Source organism: Myotis davidii, unplaced genomic scaffold, assembly GCF_000327345.1.
Source record: "Myotis davidii unplaced genomic scaffold, ASM32734v1 scaffold93, whole genome shotgun sequence".
Classification (NCBI taxonomy): domain Eukaryota; kingdom Metazoa; phylum Chordata; class Mammalia; order Chiroptera; family Vespertilionidae; genus Myotis; species Myotis davidii.
Genome location: NW_006292095.1, coordinates 7,129,615 through 7,148,725, shown reverse-complemented (window position 1 = coordinate 7,148,725; position 19,111 = coordinate 7,129,615). Strand labels below are relative to the sequence as shown.

General features: G+C 41.8%; 1 pseudogene; it reads right to left on the bottom strand.

The window, feature by feature from the left end:
* Nucleotides 1-18,099: 18,099 nt before the first annotated feature.
* Nucleotides 18,100-18,914, bottom strand: LOC102761211 (annotated as a pseudogene).
* Between the last annotated feature and the right edge of the window lie 197 nt (nt 18,915-19,111).

The following is a 19,111-nucleotide window of genomic DNA, read 5'->3' as shown; positions in this document are numbered from 1 at the left end:
GCCTCTCCCGAAAGACCGTTGCTTAAAGGGCGTTGTTTATCATAACTTCTGATAGGAGGCCAGAGAGAATTTCTACAGAATGAAGTATTTAGTGAAAAAATCATGTTGGCTGGCGAGATGTCCAAGTTTGCTTGATAGAACAAACATGGGCAGAGTGATGTGTGAGTAAAACCCATGGACTGGTGGCTAGTTAGTTTGGGAAGAGCCTGGGGCTAGAAAGCGCAAGTTATATGTCTGTAAGGATGGCTATTTGGAGAGGAAGGAGGGAAAGAAGAAACTTTTATGCAAGTGAATGCCACTGATACAAAAGAGAGCTGATGAAATACGTGGGAAGGCATATCCTAAGACCTGTGACTCCTCTGGAAATCACTCTCCAACTCCAAAGTTTTCAGTGGCTGCCATACCAGATAATGGAGTCCCTTCAAAGCCTTCTGCACTGTGGATATCTGTGCTATCTAACCAGCAACCCTCTTCCTGTGCACCTCTGTTTATAACAGTCCACCAGCCTCTGTCCCCGCTCTCTCAGTCCATGTACTCACCATCTCCTATGGGTAGCAAAAGCCATAACTTTCTCATAAAGAAGTCCTTGACCACCGCATGTCATTATGCGTGTTCCCTTTCTACTTGCCATTGGTAAACTTGGGTTGCCATCCATTGAATTCTTATCTCTCCTTATATATTTATTTTTATGCATGTCATCTTCTCCAGTTGGATTTGAGGCTTTTCTGCAAAAAAACACCGTGTAGTATTTATTTTGTCTCTTCCTTTGATCATACCCCGCATGGTGCCTTGTTGCCCAGCAAAAACTCTGTTTGGCACACGGATCACTGGAGACCTTCATCACAGAGTTGCTTTTGGATGTCCAACATGACCTGGAGCACAGCAGTCCCCTCATCTTTTCAACAGAGAGACCTCTCCTGGTAGAACCCTGTCCAGGCTCAGGTGTGGAGCGGCTGTTGTCCTGTGCTGTGGAGCACAGGTGTCCTGTCTGCATTTGAAATCCTCCAGGAGTCGCAGAACTCAGCTCTGGCTGCACACAGCCTCCCGCAGAGCCCAGCAGGAGCAGCAGGGCAGAGAGTGCTGGCGTGTCTCTGCAGGTCCTGGGTTTGGGGTGATTAAAGCAGAGTGTTTCTGTAATTGCAGCACAGTGGGAAAGCTCCCCATGTCACCTTCGTGTCCGCTGACCCAGCTTCCTGCTGTGCAGCCTGGGGCTGTATTAGTAGTCCTCTATAGCACTACAGGGACAGCCGGAGTTCCTTTGATTCATCTGCCCTTGTTCCTCCAGTTTATCTGTGTTTACATGGGAAGGTGCTAATACACATCAGAGGAGTCTCTAGGTAAGCCCGGGGAAGTCATTTATAACATGTGGGCACGACTGGATCACTGGGACATTGCAGGTCACTTTTCTGGAGGGTTCCACAGAAGGAAGGGTCGTATCTGCACCTTTTTATGTGCTCGTCTTCTGAGTCTCTCCATTGGCTTCGAGCTTACAGTTAAACTTCTCTTTCCTCCTCAGGGAAGTTGTCCATTTCTAGGACATATACTTTATTTCTGTTTCCCTTTTTATGCGGTTCATCCTTTATCTCTCACCATATTGCAGACACTCTAGGGTCATCCAGGGCTTTGGCTGCTATTGTGTTATGCTTTCCAGAACTCCTTGTGTAACATTTGGTGCCCAGTGATTGCGTGATTATGAACCACAGGAACTGCTATCTCATCACTCACCTCGTCCATTTCTCCCCCAAACATTTAGTGTTTTTCAAATCTCTGCTGTGAGGATAGACATGTTGGCTTCCTAACTCCTATTCCCCATTTCCTTACCTATGTCTTGTGACATTACAGCTTTTCCTACAAGGGCATGCACATGTGGTTCTTACATTTATCTCCTTTCTAGATGAGTGCCATTTTCTGCCAGAACAGGAAATTTTAACTTGTGACTCACTTTTCAACTGGGTCTCAACCCTCCAATTCTCTTGTAGTACTTCCCTGGAACATCCAGTCTCCCACACAGGGCCCAGGCAGAGCAAAAAGGATTTCAGGAAATCAGCTCAATTCCGAAGCAGAAGGCAAGCTCTCCATCACCTGTCAGATTGGAAAGGCCTTGTGATATTTCATTTGGAGCAGAGGCTCCTGTCCCCTGGAATCAATAGTCAAGTCCTGGGTGTGCTGTTTGCCCCAGGTTGTTGTGCCTGCCCATCCCTGTGACCCAGGTTACTGTCTGGCCTTTCAGTTAGAGACCGACTCTTGCCTGTGCCCTTGAACTACAAGTTAAGTTGGTGTATAGAGGTTTACACACTCCAGTTTGTCCCATATCTAAGACCCAGCCCTACCCTGTGAGCTTATGCATTCAAATGTCTCCTGCTTATAAGTGGGGGGCATCGTCTTCTCTCAACTACCTTGCACAGCCTCTGTGGTTCTGGCTACACCTGTCTCATTCTTGCCCAATGTCTGGTTCTCACCTTTCCTGGAAAGTCCCGTGACCACCCAGGATGGTGGTTACACCCTCAGTCCCTTGGTTTTTTAACTCATTCCACTACATTGGCTAGTGGAAGCTATAGAGAGCTGAAAAAAAACCCTGGTTATTTCTGTGTTACACCTTACCTGTAAAGGTGTTGCACAGCAGGGTGCTGTGGAAGGATGGGTGAAGAATGGAATGGAACATCATACCCTGGAATTGTCATGGCGGTCTGGGGAATTCCCACGGTGGTCCTAGTCAGATTTCCTTCTCATTGGACTTCACTTGCACCCAAAAAAGTGAAAGGCAAAGCCCCTGGTTGTGTCAGGTGGCAGGTGTGCAAGTGCTCCAGCAAGTGTCCTTGATTATTGGGAAAACCCTAGAAAGGGTAAAAGAAAATTTTCTAGTCTTATTTTTAGAGCTACCTCCATGTGAAGGAGAATAACTTTTGATTGCCTGTATTGCTGATTGGGGAAATGGGAGTGATAACATTGGTGCTGTAGTGTCTTGAGCTGAGTAAGGAATAGAAGTCATCTAATTCCCCCTGCTCATTTAACGGAAATAACGGAAGCCTAGGGTGACTTGCGTGTCCTGCCAAGGTCACAAAGCTGCTGGGTAAGGGCACTTGACACTCTCTTTAGTGTCCTTCCCATTTGCTTTGACACTATCCCAATTGTTTAATTACATTTCAGCTTATTTCCGACCAACCCCATGAATCAGTTTACATTCCTCTTTTCCCTCTTTCTATGAATGACATCACACCCCCGAGTGGGAGATCCTAACATCATCTTCACCCTGTCTCTTTATACTCTGTCAGTCTAAAGAGCCCACTGAGCATAATGGGTTCTGCCATCCCAGATTGATCTTTATATGAGCTGTTCTTTTTATTATCTTTGTCCACTTCATCCTTGGCACTGTGTCTGCATGACCCTTCCCCAGACTAATTGCAGTAGAGTTCCCCATGGTTTTGCCTGACTTTCTGGGGTATCTTGCCCTACAATCCTACTGCCAGATCCACCTGCCAAACATATGGCTGCTTTTCTATTTATCTTCTGCATTCCCTGTCATCTAAGTGCCCCTTGTTGCCTTAGAGTCTCTATCTGATCCCAAGTTAAGATAACCAGTGACTTAATGAGGACAAAGGAAAAACTACAGCTCACATTTATACAAAAGCTCCTGTGTGGAGTCACAAAAGGAATATTGAGACTTCATAATTTTTAGCTTTTCATTGTCTATTAGCCTAAACAATGTACACTTTAGCATATAAGGCTGCCTTTGTAATATATATTTACACATATATAATCTTGTATACATTAACATATAACATCAATATGTATTAATATATTTGAATATATTATGGGGCACATATTTTAATATATGAACTCTCCATTATGTTTGAAATAATGATGTTGCTTTATAAGGCATGATCTTTTATTTAGGGGAATGACGAAAGCTTTTTGTGAGGAATATCCTTTCAGGATTACTTGGGGATCATTTTTATTAATATTGATTATAACATTGTAACAATGGTATTAATGCCTTAACACTATTGTAAATTATCATGCCTTTTTATTATAAAACCAAATTGAAGGTGACACTTATTTGAATTTGATCTTATAAAGCAGAGGAAACAAAAAGTTTGCTGTAGAATTACAAGTTAGATGAAGAAGTAAAAGTCAGGATCATATAGAGTTGGGATTGATATATACTGATAATTATAGCAATATGTTAATCTGTGTAAATTACTAAAACCAAGAGTATGTATCTCATAGTTATAGTTCTTCTGTTCAATCAAGAGCAGTTTTTATGTCAACTTTAAAGAGAAATAACGTAGCCATGAGGTGATTTGTCTAAGATCACATTTTCCATGATCCTGTTTGTCATTTTCTTGCTCTAGGTGTTACCTTCTAATCAACTAAAAAAAAATGTTTACTGGACAATAAGAAGGAAGATAAGGTGTTAAACTCTGTGGAAAGAGACAAAGGTGTGTGTGTGTGTGTGTGTGCGTTAAAATATTCAGCCAGGAAGAATAATGATCCAGTTAAATATACAAGGTAGTCAAATTAGTATGCTAATCAGCGTAAAAATCAGCTTCTGAAATGTTCCGAATGAGTGCAGGAGAAAACTCCTAGGATTTAGAATGAGATCTGTGTGGGCTTACTGGGGTGGCTGTGAAAGATTTTTACGGAGCAAATGACACTTGAATTCTGCCTTTGGAGTCCAAATAATTTATCTTGTTCTCTTTACGTTGGCTGATTCCAGAGCCCTGCCTCCTGGGTGATTTGTAAGTACAGACTTTCCTATTGGAGAGGATGCTGGGACTGTTAACAGGTCCCGCCCAGCCATGGCATCACACCAGCCCCTCCCTCAGTGATCCAGCCCTGGGGAGATCCTCTCCCCAGCTCTGCTACCGAATCTTCTGAAGGACTTCGCAATGGACCTGTCTTGTGTTTTTTTAACTGTTGTTATTTAGAGTGAATAATTTAAATTTAATTCAAGAGAAGGTGATCTATATTCTTTCAAGTTTCATTAAATAGTCATGGGTATGCTGTATCTCATGCATCTCTCTTTTTCCAGTCTGAAGCGCATAGTTTTCATAGCACTTATTAAATTTTTTGTCCTGCCAAGCCACTATACTAGCATGAAATATTGAAGTTTTGCTCCCGTGATTCTAGCCTAAAGCTTTATCACAAGGCATATAGTCGCCCTGTGCTTGGTACACCTGCTTGGGCTTGATTTAACAGAGCCTGGGCTGCCTTTCCCCTTCCTGCTTTCCTGTCACCAATTTCCGCTGCTTTTGTTCTGTGCCAGCGTTTTCATTTCGTATTAAATCTTCATTAACCTGAAAGGTTAGTGGATGCAGCGCAGCTACACTGCCAGGATCTCATGTTTGAAGGCTGGCTGTGGTATCAAAAGTGAGTGTGGCAGTGGTTCGAAAGAATTCATTTGTCTTTTGGGGTTTTAAAATAGCTTTGTGATTATGGATTATTTCAGTGCAAATACATTTTTCAGTAACAAGTGCCTGAAAATCTTGACACAAGAGACCCAAGGTAAAGAAATCTCAAATAACCTTGAGGACTTCCTCACAGCTCTGCACAGAGGGAGATAGCATCTGTCAAGGTGAAATGAAAGGCATCTGGAAGCCTGGAGGAGGAGGTTCTGTGTTTTCCCTTCAGCAGTTGATGACATTCTTTGATATGTAACTTGGGCCAGACAACTGTATCTCTTACTCTCCTTTAAGTGTCTGTGATGCCCTTAAACAGAAAAGCGAAGAACATTGGGGAGACTTTCAGAATTGCCTCAAGTCACCTTTGCTACAAGAAAACTGCACTCCTTCAGGGTCCTTAGCTTGCACAATTATGAAGAGATGGCCCTTTTTATTTTTTTGATTAAAAGAAAAAGGATTTTTTTTTTTTTTTTGCTAATTTGGGATTTTATGGACATACTATTTATTTTAAAAAGTACAGTTTTTTATTCGTCTTAGAATTTACTGGCTGAGTTACTTTGTCTTTTGTATTGTCTTGAGGCTGAGCTTTAATATTTCATTGGTAATAAACTCCAGCAGATGAGTAAGAACTGCAAAGGAGTTGTTTGCTTTGTAGTCTGATAGCGACTGTATCTGCACTCGCTCCCCACTGCCACCTCCCCGGAAGGACATGAGCCCCTGCAGCTTCAGCAGGGCTAGCTTATGGAGCCCAGCGTGCTGGGGAGGTTGTGAGTGCCCCCGGGTTGAGACCATGGCTCTAGTGCTTCTGTGAAAGCTTGTCTCGGTTCTTTGGTCCCTTGGGTGTGGCTCTTCCTAAGCCTTAGGAGTACCCTAATTAAGTTAATAACAATGTACCTACCTATATAGTTTAAGTTTAAAAAATTTGGCTCTCAAAAGAAATTTCAGTCGTTGTACTGTTGATATTTGGCTCTGTTGACTAATGAGTTTGCCAACCACTGCTAGACGATTTGGCTCAGTAGATAGAGTGTCAGCCCGTGGACTGAAGGATCCTGGGTTTGATTCTAGTCAAGGGCATGTACCTCAGTTGCAGGTTCAATTCCTGTCTCTGGTCAGATAAGATTGCATGCTGGAGGTAGCCAATATTTGTGTCTCTCTCACATGGGTGTTTCTCTCTCTGTGTCTCCCCCTCGCACTCTCTCTAAAAATCAAGGAAAACAATGTCCTTGGTTAAGGATTAACAATACAAAAAGGAAAAGAAAGTTTGCATCTCACTTTTATATCCTTTATCATAATCACTTCTCTAATGTATGGATACACTGACATTTTGTTAATACCTTTCTCATCTAATTTTAATTGAATGCACCAGGAATACTGTGCTATGAGACTGCACAGGCTCTGTAAACTTCAGGTGTTAGATGGGACCAGGCTTAAAATACTCCCTGCTGGGAAGTAGGAGAGAATAACAGGCATTTAGCGATGATTTAACAGGCCATTGCAACTTAAAGAACTCTTTCATATCAATGACCACATTTAAGCAATTTAACAAGAGGTCAGTTTATTATCTTCCTGATTTTATGGACAGGGGAACATTGTCACAGTGACATTAAGTGGTTTGTCCTGCAGCCTGCCACCGGTAAAACCAGAGCCCTGGCTGAAACCCACGCCTTTTATTTTAGGGCCAGTGTTGCTTTTACTAATTTGTGGCATTTCCTGCAACACCTGTCACAAACAAGTGCCCTAGTTAAATATCCTCATTAAGGGTTAGGAATCCATGTTACAGTAATTGGATCACGCCTTGAGGAGCCCACAGTCCTATGGAGGGAATGAAAATTATAAGGCAGGTTGAGAAGTGCTATTCGAATTAGATAATTATACACCCATTCCTTTAAGTTCATAGAGGAAAAACTGGTGTTGTCTGAGAGGTTTTCGAAGATCTTTTCATAGAGGTTTGAAAGATAAGCAGTTTAAGCCCATTTTAGGTAGGGGGACAACATGGGAAACAACATGGCCTATGGATGAGTGTGGTCTGTGGTTGAGCACCAGAAGAAATAGTAGAAATTGAGTCTAAGCAGGTGGGATTTAAAATAAATTCTAGACTGAAGCTTAGCTTCCAGGCTTGTTTTGTAGTTGAAATGTCCTCAGTTTCTTAATAAAGCTAAGTCCATTGCACACACACGTGTGTGACAGCATTAAAAAAAAAAAGATAATTAGAAAATTATGGCCCTGGAAACTGATGGGTGTATTCATAAAGCAACTCTATTTTCCACAGTGTTTAGAGGAAGTTGTGCACATAGAATAGGGCTCATTGAAGAATTGGTTTGACTCATGGAATGGGCTGTGAATGTGGGGGCATCCATATGTAGACATTCAAAGACGCCTTGCCTTATGTCCCACTTTCTCTCTCCTTTTTCCTGTTTGATGTGGAAGTAGTTTTTATCGTTCAGATCCATGCTGATAGAGTCAACCTTCTGGTGTTAATGCCCATTAATTTGGTGGAACTTTGCTTTCAAATGACTCTTGCTTTTTCCCTTAAGCGCTTTGGCTGCCTAATGAAATGCAGGCCTCTTAATCAAAGTTACAGATGGTGGCAGTTGCACAAACCCTAACTGGGACAAAGAGAAGAAAGAGGTGAGCAATTGACCCACATTTAGAGAGTGTGCTAATTAATTAGCGAGTAAAAGTTGCATTTATTTCTTTCTTATTTCTTCACTTGACAGGCCCAGTGCAGGTATTTGCCCCCCACAAAGAAAGTTTATCTCCCCACCACAGATGTGGCCCTGGAGCCTGGTATGATTGAAGGTTTCCATTTTTAGGTCTGTTGAGTTCACAGTGGTGAGGCCACCCTGAGTGTGACACCCTGCCATGCGTGGGACTCTGCTTGGAATCTGCATGAATGGGCAGTGTATTAGTGGGACACCCTGAAGTTGAGGTGGTGAACAAAGTCAAGATCTTCCCTGCCATGCTTTGGAATGGTATTCTGAGAATGCCATGTAAAGTCCAAGGCCACCTTGGCAAGAAGCCGCTGCTCACAGCACCCTGCTTCCTTAGTGAAAATCTCTGAGCTTTGCTAGAGCTGAGGAATCATGGAAATTAAGATGGGAAAGGTCTATTCCAGCGGTCAGCAAACTCATTAGTCAACAGAGCCAAAAATCAACAGTACAACGATTGAAATTTCTTTTGAGAGCCAAATTTTTTAAACTGAAACTATATAGGTAGGCACATTGTTATTAACTTAATTAGGGTACTCCTAAGGCTTAGGAAGAGCCACACTCAAGGGCCAAAGAGCCACATGTGGCTCGCGAGCCGCAGTTTGCCGACCACTGGATCCCATCCCATCCACCCCTCCCCTCGCCGCCAGCCTGGAGATTGTTTGTTAATGTTGAGTCTCCAGTTCTTTGTCCAGTCCACTTTGAAATGATGCAAGTGATAAGATATTGATCTCTCCCAGTGCTGAACTTCTCTGGATTTGTTCACGCTGTCATTCTGCGCACAAACTTGTGTAGCTCCTTGTTAAAATTCTTACACCACCTGAAACCTACACGCCACCAATTTTTCAACAGGGCTGGTTACTCTGTTAGACGGGGTCACACTAAGGCACTTCGTGTTCACATCCTTCCGCCTTCCTCTTCTCATCAAAGACAAGAGAAGGCACCCTTGTCAGATTTATGTCGATATTTAGCTAAAAGAAGGAATATGTTCTTTCTAGCTGAATTTTTTTCTCATGTTTTCCAATAGTTTCTAGCACCTCTAACCATATGCAGGCAGTAATGCTGAATGTGATTGTAGTAGATTATTTCAGTTTCACTACTGTTTAAGATGCCGTATGTAGTTGGTTTATTTTATTCATTTACTCCTCAGGCATGTCTTGTAGCATGGAACAACTGTTCTGTGTACTCAGAATGATAAAAAGGAGGTAATTCTCTATTTTAAATGTCAGCACTCATTCCTAATTTGATTTTTCTTTTTACTTTCCCTTCAGTTTCTCTCTCTCTCTCTCTCCTCTCTCTCTCTCTCTTTTAAGTAAAAATTTCTAAGGGTAAGAAGAAAATAAAGTCAGCTATCACCGATTTTTCAAGCCATTTAACCCAAACCCTGTGAGAGCATTATGTGCTCATGTTTAAAGATGGACTTTCTAATAAGGAGTTATTAAAATTGTTAGCTAAGAGCAGAATGTGGTATATCATTCATTAGAGGGACACACACATATGCAGGCGCGCGCGCGCACACACACACACACACACACACACACACACACACCCCACAATTTAAATAAGGAAATCACTCAGCCCCAAGAGCCTATAAATCAATTGCTTAGCTTTTTAACAACACTACCTCATTGTGTTTTAACTGGAAGATTGAGCGATTTCTTCTGTTAATTATTTTTTTGTGAAAGAAGAGGAGATTCAGTGCTGTGAAAGGGAAATCGACTGAGAGCCGGAGGAGGGAAACAGGGTCTAGGTTATAATTTTAGAAGAGCTGTTGCTCTGTTGTTAAACAAACTTCGTCTGCAAAGTCTCTGACCTATGAAAAATTGTTTGGATTCCCCCCATTTATCTTGTTTGAGCAGTAAAGAAAATATAATTGAGGAAATGGCATTGAAGGGTACCCTGGGTTATTTGTTATCAAACATGGCATGAGGTTTGCCACATTAAATTTAAACGTAAGTGGCTGAGTCTGTGACTGTGGGAAAGGGACATTTTGAGTTTACCCTTTCTTTCGAAGCTCTAATAGAAAATGATACAGGCAGGGCTAACCATTTTATTTTTCTTTTAAAACGGAAACTCTGGAGGTGACGATGAGTGGGAGTCTAAGACTGAAAGTGAGAAGTGACTTTTGAAATGTGATTTTTTTTTTCTGGAATAAATGTTGATTTTTTTTTTTTACTTTTTTTAATTTTATTTTTTTAAATTGCTTAAAGTATTACAAAGGGTATTACATACGTGTCTTTCCCCCCCCCCCTGCCCTTGAAATGTGATTATTGTAATGTGCAAATGATGCATGGTGAGAAAGAATATCTTCCTGAGTGGCAGCATCCCCATCACATAGGCACTGGTCAGAGATGCAGATTCTCAGGCCCATCAGGACAGTCTGAAATAAGATAACCCGAGGCCTAAGCAATTTTCATAGATAAACCCTTTCTTCTCTAGACTCCAGATTACCTTCTACGCCTGCTGAAAATACATCTCCTTGTTTGCTAATGCCACAAAGTTCTTTAACATTGAATAAATGCTTTTAGTACATAAAAGCTAGTAGACAAACAGAATTGTGATCCAGTGGGAGGACCCTGACTCTCTGTATTTGAATCCTAGCGAGCCCCTTCCTAGGTGTGCCCAGGACAAGTTCCTTAAGGTCTTTGATCTTCATTGTTTTCATGGGCAGAATAGGATGATGCAGTGATCAATACATTACCCATCCCAATAGGTTTTGTGAGTACATACATTTAGCAACAGTGCCTGGGACCTAGTAAGTATGCAATAAAAATACCTATTGTTTTAATTATGACTAACAAAAATAATTTTGGAAGAGGCCATCTTTGTATTTAGTAGTTTAATATTAATAAATGAATGCTATCAGTTTCTTTTCTAAAAGCAGCCTTTGATGAGAGAAGCAGTAAGAAGGTAAATAATATCAGATTTCCAAAAAAAGAGGGCATAAACATTGAGGAAAGCATTGAGAATGAGTAACAAATAATGCCACAGAGGAATTTCCTCAAGTCCTCATCAGGAAACAGCTTTCTGTTAAGCAGGGTGATTTTAAAATGGAAGCTAATCCAGACAGCTTTACACTAGCTCCTTTTCCCTAAGTTGCCAAGCACTGAATCTTCAGTCCACCGTACTTTGGTGCATGCTCAACCTGTAGTCCTGAAGGCAGTGGGTTCCCTGTTTTCACAGCCTCAAGGATTTAAATCAGAGTCTTGCAAGAGCCATCTAAATAAAAGGGTTTAAGGTCAAATAGATCACTGGCAAGTGTACGGCATGATTATGGTGATTTGATGGGGGTTAGTACCAATACCAATCTACAGGTAAGTTTTTAGTCAATTCAATTAAATGCAAACATTCCTTATGTGTCCTCCCCCTGCTCAGAGCTATAGATGTAAAGATGTATGGAAAATAGCCAGTGTTATCAAGGTTCATGTTATCTTCCTAAATGGCTGTTCTTTTTTGGTTGTTTGTCTGATTTTAGAATCGAAAGGTACTGATTTGTTCCAAAATGTATTTAATTAATTATTCATTGACATAAGAGTTAGGCGTTGATAAGAGAGTCAACATTTAGAAATAAAAATTACTGCTCTTATGTTGAAAGCATAAGATGTTCCAGCTCAGTAAACATGAGTAAGCCTATTTTTTTTTTTTAAAGAGACTTCAGCATCCGTGGCGTAAATGGAGTGGTTCCTCACCCTGAATCAGTTCAGAGTGTATTGTGGTTGCCTTTTATGTTTCTTTCATGAACTTCAGAGTTGACAGACTGACAAATGTTTTGGGATATGTGTGAGTAGTTAGTTTTTTAACTGTTTGGGAACAAGATTCCTTAAACATTTATCTGTGATTTGCCATACCTTCTACATGTCGGAACCATCTATGGAATTTTTTTAAAAAATATAGATGTTTGGGCCTTGACTGGTATGCGTAGTTGGTTGAATGTTGTCCCATGCACGGAGAGGTCCCAGGTTCGATTCCCAGTCAGGGCACATGCCCAGGTTGGGGACTTGATCCCCGGTAAGGGGTATGGAAGAGGCAGCCAATCAATGTTGCTCTCTCTCATCTATGTTTCTTTCTCCTTTTCTCTTTCTGTTTCCCTAAAAATCTCAAAACAAATATATATATATACACATATATATATATATATTGCATAAAAATGATTCACATTTATTTTATACTACATGCCTGGTGCATGAATTCATGCACGGGTGGGGTCCCTCAGCCTGGCTGGTGATGGGGGCCAAACCAGGCCGTCTTGCCCAGTTCTGATCAGGGCCAATCAAGGCCAGCTGGCCCGGGTGGGGGGGGGTGCAACCAGTGGAGGGGAGGGAACATGGGAGGTTGGCTGGCCATGGGAGATTGGCTGTGGGAGCACACTGACCACCAGGGGGCAGGCAGCTCCTGTGTTGAGCGTCTGCCCCCTAGTGGTCAGTGCACATCATAGCTACTAGCTGGCCATCCAGTTGTCTGGTTGTAACAGTCACTTAGGCTTTTATACATATAGACTAGTGGCCAAGTGCACAAAATTTGTGCACTGAAGCGGCGGGGGGGGGGGGGCGTCCCCTCAGCCTGAGCCCTCTGAGCCCTCTCGCAGTCCGGGACCCCTTGGGGGATGACAGCCTGCTGGCTTAGGCCCAATCCCCCTGGCAGTCAGACATCCCTCTCGCAACCCATGATCCCTCACTTCTTACCACCCGCCTGCTCACTGCTCCTTACCACTCAGCTTGCTGCTCCTTAGTGCTGCCATGGAGGTGGCAGAGGCTCCTGCCACCACCACTGCGCTCGCCAGCCATGAGCCTGGCTTCTAGCTGAGCATCGCTCCCTCTGTGGGAGTGCACTGACCACCAGGTAGCAGCTCCTGCATTGTGTGTCTGCCCCCTGGTGGTCAGTGTGCATCATAGCGACTGGCTGTTCTGCTGTAATGGTTGCTTGGGCTTTTATTATATAGATAGGTAATCTAGATCTGTTGCTGGAGATTTTGACTTTGTAGGTCATGTTCTGTCCTCATGTCTAATGCACAGCTATGATTGAGAAGCCCTAAATTATTCTTGATTTCTACTACTTATGGCATTTTTAAGCTGTAAGAGAAAAAAAAACTTGGTCATTGCTCTCAAATTTTAATATGAATACAAATAATCTCATTTCCTTAGAGTAGAGTAGGCCTAGGGCTCTGCATTTTTAAGATGTTCAAGGTCATGCAGATGCTGTAGGTCAGTGGTCGGCAAACTGCGGCTCGCGAGCCACATGCAGCTCTTTGGCCCCTTGAGTGTGGCTCTTCCACAAAATACTACGTGCAGTGCGATTGAAAGTTTGTGGCCCATGCGCAGAAGTCGGTATTTTGTGGAAGAGCCACACTCAAGGGGCCAAAGAGCCTCGCGAGCCGCAGTTTGCTGACCACTGCTGTAGGTTCTCAGCCCAAACTTAGAGTAGTAAAGAACTAGCTCATGATCTGCTCTTTGGAAAACAGGAGCATACATGATGGTAATTATGATAATGCTGGTACCCACTGTCTAATCCACAAAAACTCTCTCATTCTTCCCCCTTTCTGTTTCATAACAACAGAAAAAATTACAGCTTGCTAAATAATTTCCCCTTTCTTTCTTTACATGACTAAATATATATTACCAGAACTGAAAACTACTTTGCAGTATAGAAAGGATTTTGCAACCACGGTTCACCTCCTTAATGGAATTCCAGAAGTTAATGTTCTGACTGATAAAAAAGTCAGTCTTGTGGGGCAATGTATGGAAGCAATGAGAAGTTAAAGAAATAAGCAAGAATATCTAAGTGGATATCCAGATACAATTATGTCTACATAATTATAATTATCATTGCCTGTTAAGGGGCCTTGTTATGCAGACCTGTTTAGAGCATTAACTTAAAATAGGTTTGAAAAGCTCTTGAAGTGGAGAACACACAATACAATATATGGATATGTATTATAGAATTGTATATCTGAAACCTATATAATTTTATTGATCAATGTCACCCCAACAAATTCAATTTAAAAAAAACCTGGAGACAATAATCCTCCAAAATTAGCAGAGATTGCCTTCATTATTACTGGTGGCATTAATGTTATCTTCAGTGGTGGCAATGCTTATCCCATTTAATAAAAGGGTAATATGCAAATTAACCATCACTCCATCACAAAGATGGCAGCGCCCAGTCCTCTCAGCCTTGCCAGAGTCTCCAAGTCCCAGGTGGGGGGCGGCCACTGAGAGCAGGCAGTGTGAGTGGCCTGGCAGAATGCTTGCTTCATTGCAGCAGCAATGAGGCATGCATTCCACCATGGTCGCAGAGGGCCTCTGGGCAGTGGACATGGATTGGCGGGGGTGGAGGGGGACACGTGCGTTGTCGCCCCGGAGATGATGCAAGCGTTCTGAGCCCAGCTGCGGATGGGCCTTTGGACTGCAGAGAGCCTCTGGGCAGTGAGCGCGGAGCGGCCAGGCCCTACAGAGAGCTACTGGTGCATGGATTCGTGCACAGGGCTACTAGTCTACATAATAAAAGCCTAAGCGACCATTATAGCGGAATGACCAGAACGACTGGTTGCTGTGATGTGCACTGAACACCAGGGGGATGACACTCAATCAGGAGCTGTCCCCTGGTGATCAGTGCGCTCCCACAGAGGGAATGCTCCTCAACTAGTAGCGGGGCTCACGGCTGGCAAGCACAGCGGTGGTGGCAGGAACCTCTTCCGCCTCTGTGGCAGTGCTAAGGAGCAGCAAGCTGAGTGGTGAGAAGCCTGCCGCTAAGGAGCAGCAGGCCAAGCGGTAAGGAGAGAGGGATGTCTGACTGACGGCTTATGCCTGACCCCTGGGGGGGATCGAGCCTAAGTCGGCAGTCAGACATCCCCCAAGGGATCCTGGACTGTGAGAGGGCACAGGCCGGGCTCAGGGCACACCCCTCCCACACACACACAAGTGCACGGATTTGTGCACCGGGCCTCTAGTTTTTCATAAGATTCTTTTAAGAGAACTTTCTCTGTGTTGTTACAGTATAAGAAAAAATAATTCTGAAGAGAGAATTTTGAAAATCAACATCTTTAAGGGATAGGATTAAATGAAATATGAAAACTTTTTTTAAAAGCAAAGATACCTTTTTTGTTACATAAACACCGAAAAGAAATATTTTTCTGTTCATTGATAACACTTAGTCATTTCATTAATCCTAGCAAAGTCTCTCTAAATTTACTGATGCATGGATTCATTTTCAAATATCTCATTAATTCCTCTCTATGGATTAAATGCTCATGTTCACTAGTGAAAACCTGGTTCCAAATGATAGATGTAATTTGGATGTAATGGATTATAACTCTTCTTCATTGTCATGTGAACTGCTTAAACTAATGTACCAATCTACTCTCCTTACAGTTCAGAAAGAGTTAAAAAGATAAAAAGAGCAAGAACAAACACTGAAGTCCACATGTAAAAAGACAATGGCCTTTAGTTGCAATGTCCAAATGCTTTAAGTTTAAGGCAATCTGTGGACCATTTTATTTGTATGAAGTCAGAGCATATGTGAGCTTATCTGTGACTAACAACCAGGCATGTAGTGGAGGGAATGCAACTTGGTAGAGAGTCATGAAGGATACTTTAGGCATACATAGAGCAGTCATTTGTGATTGGACCTAATTCTACTGAGGTGAGATATTTGTTTAGACTTAAGATTGTGAAACACAAGGCTATGCAGTGTGGGGGGGGGGAGGGGGCAGAAGGGAAGCCATCTTTTATATTTTCCTTAGGAAGGAGTCTTCTTCCCCATCATCACTCCTTTGCTCCAGATTGAATTATTCAGTTCTTTGTAGCATAAGCCAAGCAAATTCTTTTTTTGGAGATGGACTTATCCTAACATCACAAACAATATATCTAAAATTTGGATATATAATTAAAAGCAACAATAACAAACAAATGAAAAAAGTGGTATTTAATCAGTATATATTTGCATTTCTCTAATTCTATAGCTAAAGTTCCCTTCTCAGCTTAGTCGGAATTTAAAGTATACTTTGGGTTCACATGCCTTTACCTGTAAAGCTATATAATGAAATTTTCAGTTATGCCAATGGAAGGCCTGCCCCATATTGTGTGTGAGTTCCCTCAAAATAGGAAAGAATATTGACATGACAAAGTTTAGCCTAGTAGACTTATTGCTCTAAGAGAGAGTGCCAAGTTAAGGATTCTTGGTAACTTTTCAAAAGGAGAAAAATGAGGGAGGATATTTACAAGATCAAAAGCCTGGGTTGGTGATTTTGATATGGGTCTTGGGAAGTGAAGAACTAGTTAGGATTGGGTAGTTTTTGGCATGAAAACTGGTCAGCAGGGTTCAGTGGGACCAGGGTCTGGATACAGGTGTTGGTGAGAAAAATGTTAGTCTTGTTGGTAAGTCACCAATTTTACCTAGTGTATAGTCTTATCTTTCAGAGTCAAAATACAAATATTTGGTTTTTTGCCTCTTTAGAATAGGAACTAGAGAATGTGATTGTTTCAATTCTCAAACTTGATGGAGAAATGATATGCATTATTTTCCTATTCATGCCATAACAAATTACCACAATCTTAGTGGCTTAAAACAATACTGCTTTCTTATTTCACAATTCTTTAGGGAAGAATTCCAGCTTGGGTCTCTCTGGGCTCAATTCAAGGTGTTGATAGGGCCACATTCCTATCTGGAGGCTCTCTAAGGAAAATCGTTTTTCTTTCCTGCTTTTACTTTTTTAAGGGAAAGGGGTTTTGGTGTTTTAAAAAATACACATTTTTATTGATTTCACAGGGGAAAGGAGAGGGAGAGATAGATAGAATCATCAGTGATGAGAGAGAATCACTGATTGGGCTGCCTCCTGCACACCCCCATACTAGGGAGATCAGGCCTGCAACCGGGAATATGCCCTGACCAGGAATCTAACCATGATATCCTGGTTCATAGGTTGGCATCAACCACTGAGCCATGCTGGCTGGGCTTCCTTTCCACCTTTTAAAGGTTGCCCACACATCTTAGCTAATGGCCCCTTTCTTTCATCTTTAAGTCAACCAAGTTGTATCCTCTGACCCTTTCCTCAAAGTTGCATCTCCACTTCCTACTTTTAAGAACCTCTATTGGGTCCACTCTGATAATCCATTTCTCTCATTGCAGAGCACATCTACAAAGTCCCTTTTCCCCTGTAAGATAAGATATCGACAGGTTCTGGGGATTAGGATGAAGACAACTTTTGGGGAGAGGTAGTGTCACTATTTGACCTACTACCTGGGAGATAGAATCCACAGAAATTGGGAAAAAAAATAACATGATCTTCTTGCAGCCTTTGGCTACCAAAATGACTTCATGGTGCAGATTATTCTTCGGTTTTATTAATAGAAGAAAGGAATTGTATGGCTTTTACTTCTTGGAATAAGCATGGATGTCAGAGGTATCTATTTGATAACACTCATATTTTGTTTTCTTTAAAAATATTTTCAATGTTTTTAAAAAAAGAAACTACTGTGTTCTTTGTATGCTAGTTAGCCCCAAGAGGACATGGGATACCTACTTTGGATGATTATGCAAATGTAACTAAATGTCTGAATACTTATTCCTACTTGTTATTTTCTGAATGTAATGACTCCCTTGAGACAATACTGTTTCAAATGATCTTTGGTGAGAAATGACTTGCATTTTGCTTTTTATATCACACTGTCATATAGATCATTCTCAGTAATGCTTTACATAAATTAGGAATCCACCTTTCCTTCAGGCACTCTGCAAATATTACTCAGCAGTGCAGTCTGGCATAATTTGAAAAGCACCAATGGCATGCGCAGATTCCAGGGTCCTACCGTAATTACTGAAAACAAAACGCAGCTCTGACAGGGGCCATTGTGTCCTTCTCTGCTTTTCATTATCCCAGAGCCTTTCAGCCCGGTAAGTGTTCTCACTAAAACCTCAAATCACCTTAAGACAATATTGCAGCTCCTGTGTGAAGTATAGTATTTTTTGTTTGTTTTTTACAAATAGGAATTTTTTTATTTTTCATCATTGAATGCCTGAATTTTGAACATATTCTCGACTGGGGGCTTATATCCATCAGCCTGGTCAACTTTAGCAACTGTCTCATCCCCAGTGGCTTTTTCAGAACTGTGACCTTCACCGTGAGTCTATATGAGGTCTCCCAATTCAAACCTGGGCTTCTTCAGCATTTTGACTTTTCTAAGAAAGACATTGTGGAGTGGATGAATAGATTGGCAAGCCTTTTCTATGTCTCTTCCATTGCGATCTGGAATCAATTTATTGACCACTTCTTTCAAGTCACTTGTGTCCACCTCTTGGATCATTATTTCCATCATCTTCTAATGGCTTTGGCAGACCGGCTGATGCTGAGCAGAAGAGGCCTTCTGAATCTGTGTGTTGCATTTTTTAGCAAAACAACACGTACTAGATGAAGCAAATAACCATCAGTAGTCTTGACATCAAGATGGCTTCAATCATGGTCTTCCATTTTATTTATGTTTTTACCATTGAGCACATTTTATCACAGGTAAGACCCTTACCATGGAAATTAGGCAGTTTTTGCCCTGAACATCCTGAGTAATTAGCTTGAATTTTCTAAATGCAACTTCATCATTCTGCAGATCAGCTAGGCTCACTTCAAAACACGACCCTGGAGACCTTCAGATGCGATTTTGTTTCCTTGAGTTCTTGTGGCCAGTGTTTTTCCAATAGTTCTTATATTGAACATAGCTGGTGCTTTCACATCATTCTTAGAAAATGGACCAACCACTGTCTTCTTGGATCCCTTTCTGTCACTCTTTGTAAGGTGCTTGTTCTTGCCAACCTCCATGGTGCTGCTCAGAGAGCCAAAAGGCCTAGGTGATGTATATTTTAAGGGAAGGAGAAAGAACTTGCTTTGTAAGTGTCAAGAAGGTATTTTTCTGGGGTAGTTTGTAGTTATATTGGATAACTCACTGTAGACTTAAACCAAGATGATGTCAGCTTTAAACTGGTGTGGCTGAAATAAAAATAAATAAATAAATAAAT